The sequence below is a fragment of the Triticum dicoccoides genome, chromosome 1A, assembly GCF_002162155.2.
Source record: "Triticum dicoccoides isolate Atlit2015 ecotype Zavitan chromosome 1A, WEW_v2.0, whole genome shotgun sequence".
NCBI classification, from domain to species: Eukaryota; Viridiplantae; Streptophyta; class Magnoliopsida; order Poales; family Poaceae; genus Triticum; species Triticum dicoccoides.
Window position 1 is genome coordinate 188,059,893 of NC_041380.1, and position 15,833 is coordinate 188,075,725.

Consider the following 15,833-nt stretch of genomic DNA (forward strand, 5'->3'; position numbering starts at 1 on the left):
CTTCACCTTCTCGGATTGTTTTGGCGTCTTGGCGGTGAAGCAGGCGGAGCGCAAATCAGATTGGGAGGACGGAGCAGGGCCTCGAGGAAGCAGGGAGATTGGAAGAGCCAGGCGCGGTGAAGGAAGAATAACTGTGTAAGAGGCGGGGGGCGCATAGCCAGGCGGATTCAAGGGCAGCGTGGGGAAGCGGAAATGCCCACGTCCAATCAACCGCCACGCGTCAACCGAGGCCTCATGATTTTGGGCCCCGCGGTGCTCCGTACATGGCCCTTGGCTTCGCCGCGAAGCCAAGCCCGAGCGCACCTTGGGCCCGGGGGCTACTGTCGGCGTCCTAGGAACGGGGGTCCCAGGCTTTCCTGCCTGCAGGCCGCGGCGTGGCTAAGCCAGCAGGCTGTATGGCGCATCTTCATCAACAAGGAATCCAAGACCCTCTCGAGGGGCCAAGCCTCACGAGGTGGATGACACAAGACCTCCTCTGGAGTGTCCTAGTCAGGCAGGCTCACGAGGAGCGGAGATGTCAAGGCGAGGCAAACCTCACGAGGCTCTCGTGACGTGAGCCATGATGATCGACACTAGGCGGGCGCCAGGCGGGCGCTAGCGCGCGCAGCGTCCTTGTTTCCCCTTTGGGATAAGGAAACCAGCGCAGGCGAGGAGTACCGAGGCATCATGCAAAGGTTGCTATTTTGGTGCAACAAGACCAAGACTAGAAGGACGGCAAGACTGAGGTCATCGTGGAGCCCAAGACGGCATCACCACCAGAGCCTTTCGTAGGTGGAGACCACCTTTTGTCAGGATGGCTTGTACTAGTTGCCCCCCTTCAAATTTGTCCCCCGTTATTGGCTCCCTTCCCGCTCAGTATTTGGGAAGAGGACCAGGGCCTATATAAAGAGAGTTAGCCACCACCATAGAGGGAGAAGAAAGGAGAGATAGGACAGAGGGATAGAGAGAGAGGGGGAGAGAAGGAGGATGGATTTGGTCCACTCTCACCCACACAAGTTAGCCAAGCACAAGAACACCTCAACCTCAGGAGGCTGTTCTTCCCCTTGTATTGTTCATCATCAGCCCAAGAGGCAATCCACCACCACCACACTAGAGTAGGGTATTACACCACAACGGTGGCCCGAACCAGTATAAATCTCGTGTCTTTCTGTGTTGCGAGTTTGTCGACTACGTCCACGAGATCTTAGCGAGCTAGGGCGTAGGTCCGTGGGAGGAAAAGACTTCATGTGCACCCGAGTGTTTGAACCTTAAGGGTTTGCCGGAACCCCACATCCGATAGTGGCGGTGCGGCCGTCCTGCCGTACCGAAGGATGCAGTGAAGACACTTGCTGCTTGTTCCCCACCGGGCCAGTGGCAGCGTTGGCGGCGGGAGACGGAGAACAACGCAGTGGCCCGCCGATGGGGGCTGTCTGAGCAACGCTGGTGGTGAGGGCAGCCCGACGCTTAGCTCGAGCACGGTGAGCGTCCGCCATGGAGACGATGGGGCGACGGAGCAACAAACTGATGGAAGGGAAGCTACGGCGCACCCCTACCTGGCGCGCCCAATGTCGGATGTGGGGTTCCGGAAAACCCTTAGGTTCGAACACTGGGGTGCGCGCGAAGTCTTTTCCTCCCACCGATCTACGCCCTAGCTCGCTAAGATCTCGCGGACGAACTCGATGAACTCGCAACACAGAAAGTCACAAGATTTATACTGGTTCGGGCCACCGTTGTGGTGTAATACCCTACTCCAGTGTGGTGGTAGTGGATTGCCGCTTGGGCTGATGATGAACAATACAAGGGGAAGAACAGCCTCCTCATGTTGAGGTGTTCTTGTGCTTGGCTAACTTGTGTGGGTGAGCGCTCGATGAACTGCTCGATCCTTCTGCTCTCGTCCCTTGCTCTCATCCGTCGTCTTCCTTCCTGCATGGTGGTGGCTAGCTCTACTTATATAGGCCCGGGTCCTCTTCCCAAATATTGAGCGGGAAGGGAGCCAACAACAGCAGGAAAATTTTAAGGGGGACAACTAGTACAAGCCATCCTGACAAAGGTGGTCTGCACCTGCGAAAGGCTCTGGTGGTGACGCCGTCTTGGGCTCCACGATGACCTCCGTCTTGCCGCCATTCAGGTCTTGGTCTTGTTGCACCGATATGGAAACCTTTGCCTAATGCCTCGGTACTCCTCGCATGTGCTCGCCTCCTTAGCACCAAAGAGGAAACAAGGATGTTGCGCGCGCTGGTGCACGCCTGGTGTCGATCGTGACGGCTCACATCACGAGAGCCTCGTGAGGTTTGCCTTGCATTGATATCTCTGCTCCTCGTGAGCCTGCCCGACTAGGCCACTCCAGAGGAGGTCTCGTGTCATCCGCTCCATAGTTTCAAGATTTCATCATGTTCTGACAATTTACAAATATTCAAAACATGACAGTAAACTTTCTGTTTTCAAACAGCAACTTATAGACTTGCAAAATAAGCATGGTAATGGCTATACTTGTCCTTTTTATTGAAGTAAAATATGCAAAATATTACTCTAAATAACAACAAGAAAATACTAATAAAAGAAAATGACGCTCCAAGCAAAACACATATCATGTGCTGAATAAAAATATGGCTCCAAGTAAGGTTACCGATGAACAAAGACGAAAGAGGGGATGCCTTCCAGGGCATCCCCAAGCTTAGGCTCTTGGTTGTCATTCAATATTACCTTAGGGTGCCTTGGTCATCCCCAAGCTTAGGGTCTTACCACTCCTTATTACGTAGTCCATCAAATCTTTACCCAAAACTTGAAAACTTCACAACACAAAACTTAACAGAAAACTCGTAAGCTCCGTTAGTATAAGAAAGCAAATCACCACTTAGGTATTTTCAAGGCAAGATTAATATTTTTTCTCACATGATTCCTACTGTACCATAATATTTTTACAATTTATATTAAGCAATATATGCCATAGAAACTAGAAAACAAGCAAACTATGCATCAAAAACAGAATCTGTCAAAAACAGAATAGTCTGTAGTAATATGTAACTCTCGAATACTTCTTTAACTCCAAAAATCCTGAGAAATTAGGAAGTACTAGGAAATTTTTTTACTAATCCTCTTCAAAAAGAATCAGTATTTTATCACGCTTCTGTTAAAAATGAGAATTGTTTACCTGAGTGCAAAAGTTTCTGTTTTTCAGCAAGATCAAATCAACTATCACCGTAAGCCCTCCCAAAGGACTAACTTGGCACATAATTCAAACAAAAGCTATAAAACATGATTAATAAAGTAGCATAATAATGTGAACACGCAAAAACAGTAGGTATAAACATTGGGTTATCTCCCAACAAGCGCTTTTCTTTAATGCCTTATTAGCCAGGCATGATAATTTCAATGATGTTCACATACACGGTGAGAATTGAAACATAACGGGATCATCATGAAGCATATGACAAGCACATTTATGTCTAACCCACTTCCTATGTATAGGGATTTTTTGATCAAACAACTTGTGGGAACAAGAATCAACTTGCATAGGAAGGTAAAACAAGGATAACTTCAAGATTTTCAACACATATAGAGGAAACTTGTTATTATTGCAATATGTAAAAGTATATGTTCCTCTCTCATAATAATTTTCAGTGGCATCATGAATGAATTTAACAATATAACTGTAACATAAAGCATTCTTTTCATGATTCGTAAGCATAGAAAGTTTACTACTCTTCACATAAGAAAAATTCTTCTCATTTGGAATAGTGGGAGCAAATTCAACAAAATAACTATCATGTGAGGCATAATCCAATTTAAAGTTAAAATCATGATGACAAGTTTCATGGATATCATTATTCTTTATAGCATACGTGCCATCACAATAATCATCATAGATAGGAGGGATGCTTTCATCACAATAAATTTGTTCATCAAAACTTGGGGGACAAAAAATATCATCTTCATCAAACATAGCATCCCCAAGCTTGTGGCTTTGCATATCATTAGCATCATGGATATTCAAAGAATTCATACTAACAACATTGTAATCATTCTCATCATCCAAATATTTAGTGCCAAACATTTTAATACATTCTTCTTCTAACACTTCGGCACAATTATCGGAATCCTTATTTTCACGAAAGACATTAAAAAGATGAAGCATATGAGGCAACCTTAATTCTATTTTTTTTTAGTTCTCTTTTATAGACTAAACTAGTGATAAAACAAGAAACTAAAAGATTCCATTGCAAGATCTAAAGATATATCTTCAAGAGCTAACCTCCCCGGCAATAGTGCCACAAACGAGCTTGGTTTCTACTACACATCCATCTTCTTGTAGACGTTGTTGGACCTCTAAGTGCAGAGGTTTGTAGGACAGTAGGAAATTTCCCTCAAGTGGGTGACCTAAGGTTTATCAATCCGTGGGGAGCTATAGGATGAATGGTCTCTCTCAAACAACCTGGCAACCAAACAACAAAGAGTCTCTTGTGTCGCCAACACACACAATACAATGGTAAATTGTATAGGTGCACTACTTCGGCGAAGAGATGGTGATACAAGTGCAATATGGATGGTAGATATATGTTTTTGTAATCTACAAATATAAAAATAGCAAGGTAACTAATGATAAAAGTGAGGACAAATGGTATTGCAATGCGTTGAAACAAGGCCTAGGGTTCATACTTTCACTAGTGCAAGTTCTCTCAACAAGGATAACATAAGTAGATCATATAACAATCTCTCAACATGCAACAAAGATTCACTCCAAAGACACTTATAGCGGAGAACAAACGAAGAGATTATTGTAGGGTATGAAACCACCTCAATGTTATTCTTTCTGACCAATCCATTGGGCTCACAAAGAACTTCAAAGAGTGCCCCAAAGTTTCTACCGGAGAGTCAAGACGAAAATGTGTGCCAACCCCTATGCATAAGTTCACAAGGTCACAGAACTCGCAAGTTGATCACCAAAACATACATCAAGTGGATCACGTGAATATCCCATTGTCACCACAGATAAGCACATGCAAGACATCCATCAAGTGTTCTCAAATCCTTAAAGACTCAATCCGATTAGATTACTTGAAAGGGAAAACTCAATTCATCCCAAGGAGATAGAGGGGGGGAACCATCATATGATCCAACTATAATAGCAAAGCTCGCGGTACATCAAGATCATGCCATATCAAGAACATGAGAGAGAGAGAGATCGAACACATAGCTACTGGCACATACCATCAGCCCTGAGCGTGAAATACTCCCTCCTCATCATGGAGAGCGCCGTGATGATGAAGATGGCCACTGGTGATGATTCCCCCCTCCGGCAGGGTGCCGGAACAGGGTCCCGATTGGTTTTTGGTGGCTACAGAGGCTTGCGATGGCGAAACTCCTGATCTAAGTTTCTTTTCGGGGGTTCCTGTATTTATAGGAATTTTTGGCGTCAGTCTCATGTCAGGGGGGTTCTCCGAGTCATCCACGAGGAAGGGTGGTAGGGCACGCCCTCCACCCTCGTGGATGGCTCGGGACTCTTCTAGTCCAACTATTTTACTCCGGGGGCTTCTTTTGCTCCATAAAAAATCATCAAAAATTGGCACGTCAATTGGACTCCGTTTGGTATTCCTTTCCTGTAAAACTCAAAAACAAGGAAAAAAATAGAAACTAGCACTGGCTCTATGTTAATAAGTTAGTCCCCAAAATCATATAAAATAGCATATAAAGCATCCAAGATGGATAATATAATAGCATGGAACAATCAAAAATTATACATACGTTGGAGATGTATCAGTAGTACGGGGGTGTTCGGAATGGCACTTAGACACACTTGATCCAACCAGCGTGGTCCTTGAAGGAGGTGTTAGTGCGGCGAACCAGGCAATCAGACTATGTGGCTTTTTCGCTCTCACCTAGCCATAGGAGTTTGACAATGTGGTTATAGGCGCAACCCCTGGTGTTGCTCGATTATCCGAATTTGGCTGTTGTAGACGCCTGACCGGGCATAGACCGGTCCTTCGCATAATGCGGGCAAAATCGCAAGAGATTTGTAGTTAGTCGCCAAATAGCTGACCAGCTCTCGTCGCACCATGACAGTCAGTTTTCAGCTTTCTATACTAAGGTGTTTATCCGGATGAGCCGAAAACACAATCGCAGTAGTTCTCCCTTTACTGCCTTAGTCGAACAAGCAGAACGTAAGGCAATAACCACAGGAGCCGGGCAACCCAACTATTAACCAAAGACATGATTCGGAGCCGATGCATATAATGCCATATTCGTGACGCCGAATTTGCACTGTAAAAGTGTTTCAGACTTATTTTATTTTTAAGAAATGTATGTGGCCGAATGGAGCCCCTTGCGATTTAGGTCGTACCTAGGTGTACATGGCAATCAGACGAGAAAAAAAGAAGGAATACAGGTTAAGAAATAAGCCAGTACCGAATAGGTTGGGCCAGAAACTATTTCCCTTATATCTAATTGATATGTCAAAACGTATTTTTACAGATGATGCGATAAGCATCGAGGCTATTTTACATGCCTTGCACCAGGGAAAGCTGTGTCCGGGTCCTAAAAAGGAAGAGGTGATCTGTAAAGATCCTTTAGAAATTCTGCCACACGTCTATGCTATTTTTCCTTCTTGGTGTATTATCCTTCAAAAGGATCAATGATCGGGTTCTCATGAGGGACCTAAAAAGGGACCTTGGTACCGTCGGAATGTGTTGTTGGTTGTAAGGAACCTGAAAAAATAAGACAAAAAGAAACATGAGGGTCCAGGTAGGGTCGAGCCGTATTGTGGACTTTCTCTTTACTATGCCTCTGTCTTGGCCCATGGTATCTTTAGTATGTAGTTATCTACGCGTGGCACATATGCCGCAATTCGGCTAGGGCTGAGATGGAGGCCAAATTTCTAATCAAGGTCCGGACGAGCTGGACCGTCGCTCTTCCGAGTAGTCCGGATGCGTTTAACAGTGTCCTGGGGCTTGACTACCGATGTAGTGTTTGGCTTGATAAGGCCGCCCTGGACGTCCGCTGCAAGGGTCGCGGTGTGCTCCTCAATACGGAGGGAGCGCTCCGTGTTTCTATTGACTGTTATAATACCACATGGTCCAGGCATCTTTAGTTTGAGATATGCGTAATGCGGGATCACATTGAAGCAAGCAAATGCGGTTCGTCCGAGCAATGCATGATAACTGATACAGAAGGGGACGATGTCGAAGATCAAGTCCTCGCTTCTGAAGTTGTCCGGTGAACCGAAGACAACTTCCAATGTGATTGAGCCTGTGCAACGGGCCTCTACACCAGGTATTACTCCTTTAAAGGTAGTTTTGGTGGGTTTAATTCTTGAAGAATCAATACCCATTTGCGGATAGTGTCCTGATAGAGTAGGTTAAGGCTGCTGCCGTCGGCCATGAAGACCCGTGTAAGGTGGAATCCGTCGATAATTGGGTCGAGTACCAATGTGGCTGAGCCTCCGTGACGGATACTAGTCGGATGGTCTCTCCGAGAAATAGTGATCGGACATGCTGACCATGGATTGAATTTTGGGGCGACTGGCTCTATCGCATAGACGTCCCTTAGAGCGTGCTTGCGCTCCCGCTTGGGGATGTGAGTAGGGTATATCATATTCAACGTTTTGACCTCGAGGGGAAATTTCTTCTGTCCCCCGGTGTTTGGTGGGTGAGGCTAATCTTCATCGTCCTCACTGGGCGATGCCTTCTCCTTATGTCCGGTGTTTAGCTTACCGACTTGTTTAAAGACCCAACAACTTTTGTTGGTATGGTTGGCAGGCTTGTGGGGGTGCTGTGAATTTGGCAAGGTTGATCAAGTATTCAGTCCATGCTAGATGAGCCGTCTTTATTTCTTTTAAATGGATTCTTCCATTGACCAGATTTGGAGCCACTGCATCCGGCATTGACCGACATGTCTTTGGTATTATCATTGTTACTTCGACGCTTGTGTTCGTTGCGTCGGGGCCTGCCGCTGCCGTTTCTGATTTCCGAAGTACCAGGGTCGTTGGTGCCATTGTTACTATGGGCTAACCAACTATCATCTCCTGTGCAAAAGCGGGTCATGAATGCTGTAAGTGCTGCCATGGACTTTGGCTTCTCTTCGCCAAGGTGTCGGGCGAGCCATTCGTCATGAATGTTGTGTTTAAAGGCCACTAGGCCTTTGGCGTCCGGACAGTCAATGATTTGGTTCTTTTTAATTGATAACCTTGTCCAGAATTTTCAGGCTTACTCTCCGGGTTGTTGGACTATGTGACTAAGGTCATCGGCGTCCGGGGGCCGTACATCGGTACGTTGGAAGTTGTCTCTAAAGGCATCTTCCAAATCTTCCCAGCTGCCAATAGAATTATCTGGGAGGCTATTTAACCAGTGCCGAGGTGGTCCCTTAAGCTTTAGGGGGAGGTATTTGATGGCGTGTAGATCGTCACCGCGGGCCATGTGAGTGTGGAGAAGGAAATCTTCAATTCATACCGCGGGATCTGTTGTACCATCATATGATTCAATGTGCATGAGTTTAAACCCTTCTGTGAACTGGTGCTCCATTACCTCATCGGTGAAGCATAGGGGGTGTGCGGCGCCTCTATATCGGGCAGCATCGCAGCGTAATTCAGATAGGGGCCATATGCGCTTTTCGGCCCGTGCGAGATTGTGTCTGTCCCGCCAAGTCTGAAGGCCTCCCTCGCGCATTGGAGCACGCCCCTAGATCTGTAGATTGATCTTGTCAGACCGGATCTATTGTTCAGGTCCTTGCATAAGTCGTAGGTATAGCCCGGGGCCGTTACCTCCTTGCCTTGAGGGCGGGGTGGTGCGGGCTGGTGTTCGGCATGAGTAGCTTGTCTGTCCCATCCCCGTGGGGTCGGTCGGGCTTGTCAGTAGCTTTATGCTTTGGCGGTATGGGCTCAAGGGCCTCGTCATCGAACTGAGGCAGTAGCTTGCGCTCTGGGTAAATCTTAGTTGGGCGCTCGAGGCTGTATTCCTCGGCCGCCAGCACATTAGTCCATTTGTCATTGAGTAGATCCTGATCAGCTCGAAGCTGCTTCTGCTTCTTTTTCAGGCTTCTTGCAGTGGTGATTAACCGCGTTTAAAGCGTTCTTGTTTGATGGGTTCCTCCGGCACGATGAAATCTTCATCGCCGAGGCTCACATCTTCTTCGGACATTGGTAGGTAATTACTGTCCTCTGAGTCTTTGTTCCAGATAGGATCGTCTGGATTAACTTGCCCATCCTGCCAATTATCCAGTTCTGATGTTGGCTCAGTAGGGGCTTCGGGGTCTTCGGCGTTCTTCAGAGTGTTATTCTCTTAGGTGCCGGTATTGCTGTCTTTTTAGCGACGCGATTTTGGGCGGCGCCACCGACATCGATGTTTTGGAGGTACTTCGGCAGGCTTATCCTCAACAGGATTCCCCTTGCTGTCATCGCCATCCTCTTTGGGTGTGCCACCATGTACACGTCGTATGTGGAGGTAGCCGTCCATCGTCTAGTAAATGGAGGGTTTTGGCCTTGTTCATCTCCAGCATCATCGTCCATACCGTCGATGTCTTTGTAGGCGTAGTCCAGCATGTTGGTTAGATCCTTGACAATGGCTGTGAAGTGGGTGGTGGGTGGGACATAAAATTCCCCTCTCTCAGCCCTAGTCTGGGCTGGGCATAATTCGGAAGCGATCCTTCTGTAATGGTGAGTGATCGCATTAAGTCCAGAGCCTTGTTTAAAGGTGCGGGATGGACAGAGAAGCGAGAGCCCGTGGGGCTGTCCGGAGTTCGAGCCTCCTGGCGGCGCTCGCTTAACACAGACCTCGAGAGTTTTGGACTTAGAGTCTGGCGGAGTGTCCGGTGCTTGAGTGACAAGGGGAGTTCGGTTTGTTTTTGGGTTAGGCGATGATGCCATCCCCTCCGGATCTGCGGTAACAATATCCGTAATTGCAGAGGATCCGGGGGGCTCTAAATTCCCATCTTCGGACCCGACAGCGTACTCCGGATCTAAGGCCGACGCGGTGATCGGGGTCGTGAACCCTTCGAAGATCAAATCCCCTCGGATATGGGCAACATAGTATAGGTTCCTGAAACTGATCTGATGACCAGGGGTGTAGCTGTCGATCTGCTCGAGGTGACCAATCGAGTTGGCTCACAGTGCGAAGCCGCCGAACACAAAAATTTGGCCCAGGGGGAAAATATCCCCCAAAACAGCATCATTGTGGATGATGGAATGAGCCATCGAATCATTTGTCGACAACACAGAGGAACTCTCAATGAAAGCACCAATGTCGGTGTCAAAACTGGCAGATCTTGGGTCGGGGGTCTGATAACCCACAAGTATAGGGGATCAATTGTAGCCTCTTTCGATAAGTAAGAGTATCGAACCCAACAAGGAGCTAAAGGTAGAACAAATATTCCCTCAAGTTCTATCGACCACCGATACAACTCTACGCACACTTTAGGTTCGCTTTACCTAGAACAAGTATGAAACTGTAAGTACTTTGTAGGTGTTGTTGGATAGTTATGCAAGATAATAAAGAGCAAGTAAATAACATGTAGGGGTTGTTTAGATAAAGACACAACTAAGTTAGGTTTAGTAGAGAGTTTGTTGTTACGAGAAAGTTATTTGACCCTAGGCAATCGATAACTAGACCTGTAATCATTTTTACAATTTTATTTGAGGGAGAGGCAAAAGATAACATACATTCTCTACTTGGATCATATGCACTTATGATTGGAACTCTAGCAAGCATCCGCAACTACTAAAGATCATTAAGGTAAAACCCAACCATAGCATTAAAGCATGAAGTCCTCTTTATCCCATACGCAACAACCCCCTTACTCGGGTTTGTGTTTCACTCACTCACACAACCCACTATAAGCGAATCATTAACGTATTGCAACACCCTATAGCGGGTTCCCTCACGCTTGCGTGACACGGAGAGCACCATAGGACAGCCCCAATAATAAAACATGCAACTCAAACTAATCTTGATCATCAAATAGCCACTAGGACAAAATGGATCTACTCAAACATCATAGGATAGCCATACATCATAGGGAAATAATATATAGCGTTGAGCACCATGTTTAAGTAGAGATTACAGCGGGTAAGAGAAAGGTTACATCGCTGCATAGAGGGGGGGGGGCGAAGAGTTGGTGGTGAAGGCGGTGAAGTTGTTGGTGAAGATGACGGTGATGATGATGGCCCCCGGTGGCATTCCGGCGCCACCGGAAGCAAGGGGGAGAGGGGCCCCCTTATTCTTCTTCCTTGACCTCCTCCCTAGGTGGGAGAAGGGTTTCCCCTCTGGTCCTTGGCCTCCATGGCGTGGGAGGGGCAAGAGCCCCTCCGTGATTGGATCTGTCTCTCCGTCTCTCTCTGTTTCTGCATTCCGTTCTGCTGCCCTTTCACAGTTTCTTTTATATCCGGAGATCCAAAACTCCGATTGGAATGAAACCTTCGCTGGCATTTTCCCCCCTGAAAATTAGCTTTCTTGCGGCCGAAGAAGGGCGTCAACCGCCTTACAGGTGGGTCACGAGGGTCAGGGGCACACCCTAGGGGGAGGGGGCGCCCCCCTACCTCGTGCCCACCTCGGACACTGGTTCGTGTTGATTTTTCTTCCAGATTTTCCAAATATTCCGAAAAGTATCTCCGTCCATTTTTATCCTGTTTGGACTCTGTTTGATATGGATATTCTGCGAAAGCAAAAACATGCAACAGACAGGAACTGGCACTGGGCACTGGAGCAATATGTTAGTCCCAAAAATAGTATAAAAAGTTGCCAAAAAGTATATGGAAGTTGTAGAATATTGGCATGGAACAATAAAAAATTATAGATATGACGGAGACGTATCAGCATCCCCAAGCTTAATTCCTGCTCGTCCTTGAGTAGGAAAATGGTAAAAAAGATAATTTTTGATGTGGAATGCTACCTAGCATAATCTTGATCACATATCTAATCATGGCATGAATATTAAGATACTAGTTATTCAAAGCAATAGTCTATCATTTGGCATAAAAACAATAATACTTCAAGACTACTAATAAAGCATTCATGTCTTTTCAAAATAACATGGCCAAAGAAAGCTATCCCTACAAAATCGTATAGTCTGGCTATGCTCCATCTTCACCACACAAAATATTCACATCATGCACAACCCCGATGACAAGCCAAGAAATTGTTTCATACTTTTGACGTTCTCAAACCTTTTCAACTTTCACGCAATACATGAGCGTGAGCAATGGACATAGCACTATAGGTGGAATAGAATGGTGGTTGTGGAGAAGACAAAAAGGAGAAGATAATCTCACATCAACTAGGCATATCAACGGGCTATGGAGATGCCCATCAATAGATATCAGTGTGAGTGAGTAGGGATTGCCATGCAACAGATGCACTAGAGCTATAAGTGTATGAAAGCTCAAACTGAAACTAAGTGGGTGTGCATCCAACTTGCTTGCTCATGAAGACCTCGGGCATTTGAGGAAGCCCATCATCGGAATATACAAGCCAAGTTCTATAATGAAAATTCCCACTAGTATATGAAAGTGATAACTCAAGAGACTCTCTATATGAAGAACATGGTGCTACTCTGAAGCACAAGTGTGGTAAAAGGATAGTAACATTGCCCCTTCTCTCTTTTTCTCTCATTTTTTTATTTTTTTATTTTTTTATTTTTTTGGTGGGCTTCTTTGGCCTCTTTTTTTATTTGGGCTTCTTTGGCCTCTTTTATTTATTTTTAAAGTCCGGAGTCTCATCCCGACTTATGGGGGAATCATAGTCTCCATCATTCTTTCCTCACTAGGGCAATGCTCTAATAATGATGATCATCACACTTTTATTTACTTACAACTCAATATTACAACTCGATACTAGAACAAAGATATGACTCTATATGAATGCCTCCGGCGGTGTACCGGGATGTGCAATGATCTACCGTAGCAATGACATCAAAAAATGGACAAGCCATGAAAACATCATGCTAGCTATCTTACGATCATGCAAAGCAATATGACAATGAATGCTCAAGTCATGTGTATGATGATGATGGAAGTTGCATGGAAATATATCTCGGAATGGCTATGGAAATGCCATGATAGGTAGGTATGGTGGCTGTTTTAAGGAAGGTCTATGGTGGGTTTAAGGTACCGGCGAAAGTTGCGCGGTACTAGAGAGGCTAGCAATGGTGGAAGGGTGAGAGTGCGTATAATCCATGGACTCAACATTAGTCATAAAGAACACACATACTTATTGCAAAAATCTATTAGTTATCGAAACAAAGTACTATGCGCATGCTCCTAGGGGGATATATTGGTAGGAAAAGACCATCGCTCATCCCCGACCGCCACTCATAAGGAAGATAATCAATAAATAAATCATGCTCCGACTTCATCACATAACGGTTCACCATACGTGCATGGTACAGGAATCACAAACTTCAACACAAGTATTTCTACAATCCACAACTACCCACTAGCATGACTCTAATATCACCATCTTTATATCGCAAAACTATTGCAAGGAATCAAACATATCATATTCAGTGATCTACAAGTTTATGTAGGATTTTATAACTAACCATGTGAATGACCAGTTCCTGTCATCTCTCTAAATAGATATAAGTGAAGCAAGAGAGTTCAATTCTTTCTACAAAAGATATGCCCACGCTCTAACAAGTATAAGTGAAGCAAAAGAGCATTCTCCAAAAGGCGGTTGTATATGTAAAGAGAAACAGGCAATCCAAGCTTCAAATGATATAAGTGAAGCAAATGAAGCATTCTATAGAGCCAAACTCAAAAGATATAAGTGAAGTGCAATGAGCATTCTGTAAATCAACTAAGGACTATCTCATACCAGCATGGTGCATAAAAGAAAAATGAAAACTAAATGCAAAAGATGCTTCAAGATTGCACATATCGCATGAACGAAACTAATCCGAAAACATACCGATACTTGTTCAAGAAAGAGGGGATGCCTTCCAAGCATCCCCAAGCTTAGACGCTTGAGTCTCCTTGAATATTTACTTTGGGTGCCTCGGGCATCCCCAAGCTTGAGCTCTTGCCTCTCTTCCTTCTTCTCACATCGAGACCTTCTCGATCATCGAACACTTCGTCCACACAAAACTTCAACAGAAAACTCGGTAAGATCCGTTAGTATAATAAAACAAATCACTACTCTAAGTACTATTGCAAACCAATTCATATTTTGTTTTTGCATTGTCTCTACTGTAATATAATTTTTCATGGCTTAATCCACTGATATAAATTGATAGTTTCATCAAAACAAGCAAACTATGCATCAAAAACAGAATCTGTCAAAAACAGAACAGTCTGTAGAAATTTGAACATTCACCATAATTCTGATACTTGAAACATTATGCCAAAATTAGCAACAATAAATAATTTGTACAGGAAGACAGTGCAAAAAGAATCAGAACCATTTGACGTTCCAGCAAAAAAAATGTAAAATCGCGCAATACAACCAAAGTTTCTGTCCTGCACCATACAGACCATCAAGCAAATGTAAACATCCTAAAGGCAAACCTTGACACATTATTTTTATAATACAATGGAATTTTACAAGGGGATAATTAATTTTGTTGAAAGGTTTCTGTAATTAAGATTCACAAAGTTCCCATGGGCATGAACAAAGTTCAAGGACGTCCCCCCACTTTCACAATGCTCGTCTCTCTCACTTTCACTTTTCTTTTAGAAAAAGTTTTGGGTTCCCCCCTTTATTTTTGTTGTTTCCACACTATATGAAAGCACTCAATAGAAATAAATGAATCTCTAAAACTTTCGGGTTGTCTCCCTGGAAACGCTTTCTTTAAAGCCATTAAGCTAGGCATATAGTGCTCAAGTAGTGAATCCACCCGGATCCCAAGTTTTATCAAAGCCAATTTGAATCAACAATGATTTGTAATTTAGTAGTGAGCACAAAGTAACGTATATAAAGCAATGACGAAGTTTAAGTCTCTTCCTATGCATCATGCACATATAGTAAAGGCCAATGCATAGTATAAACAGTTTCTTGCAATTTTTTCGTGTTGGAAACATAGAGAGGTGGAGATATAGTTCCTCTCTCATAATAATTGCAAGTAGGAGAAGCAAGCACATGCATATTATATCTATCAAAAACATCATGTTCAACAGTAAAAGGCAACCCATCAATATAATCCTTAATAAAAGCAAACTTCTCCGATATAGTGTAATTGGGAGAATTCAAAAAGATAATATGACTATCATGTGTGGGTGCAATAGCAACAATTTCATGTTTAACATAAAAAACTATAGCAAGTTTATCTCCATAAGCATAATTCATATTGGCATCTTGGCCACAAGCATAGCAAGCATCATCAAAAAGGGATATTTCAAAAGAATCGACGGGATCATAGCAATTATCATGGAATTCATCCTTCGATAAGCACAAAGGGAAATTAAACAATGTATGATTTGAAGAGTTACTCTCATTAGAAGGTGGGCACGGGTGATCAATCCGCTCTTCCTCATTTTGTTCTTCGCTCTCCTCCTCATCTTTTTCATCCAATGAGCTCACAGTTTCATCAACTTCTTCTTCCATAGATTCCTGCAAAATATTAGTCTCTTCCTGGACAGCCGAGACTTTCCCAATAAGTGCATTAATGTCGGAATTGTATTCATAATTCTCATAGCAATATCCGAGGATAGCTAAATTTTCAGGTCTATAACAAGCATCATCAAAATCTTCAAACTCTTAAAACATAGATTCAATTTCATAAGCACCCATAAAAGCAACAAATTCTTCTATTTGTTCCACATCATAGTAATCATATATACCATTAGCATAAGAAGCTAAGGTTTTATTATCATTAAATTTGCATGAAAAGGGAAGGTGTGGAGCATTCATCCTAGAGCAACAAGTATAATCATATTC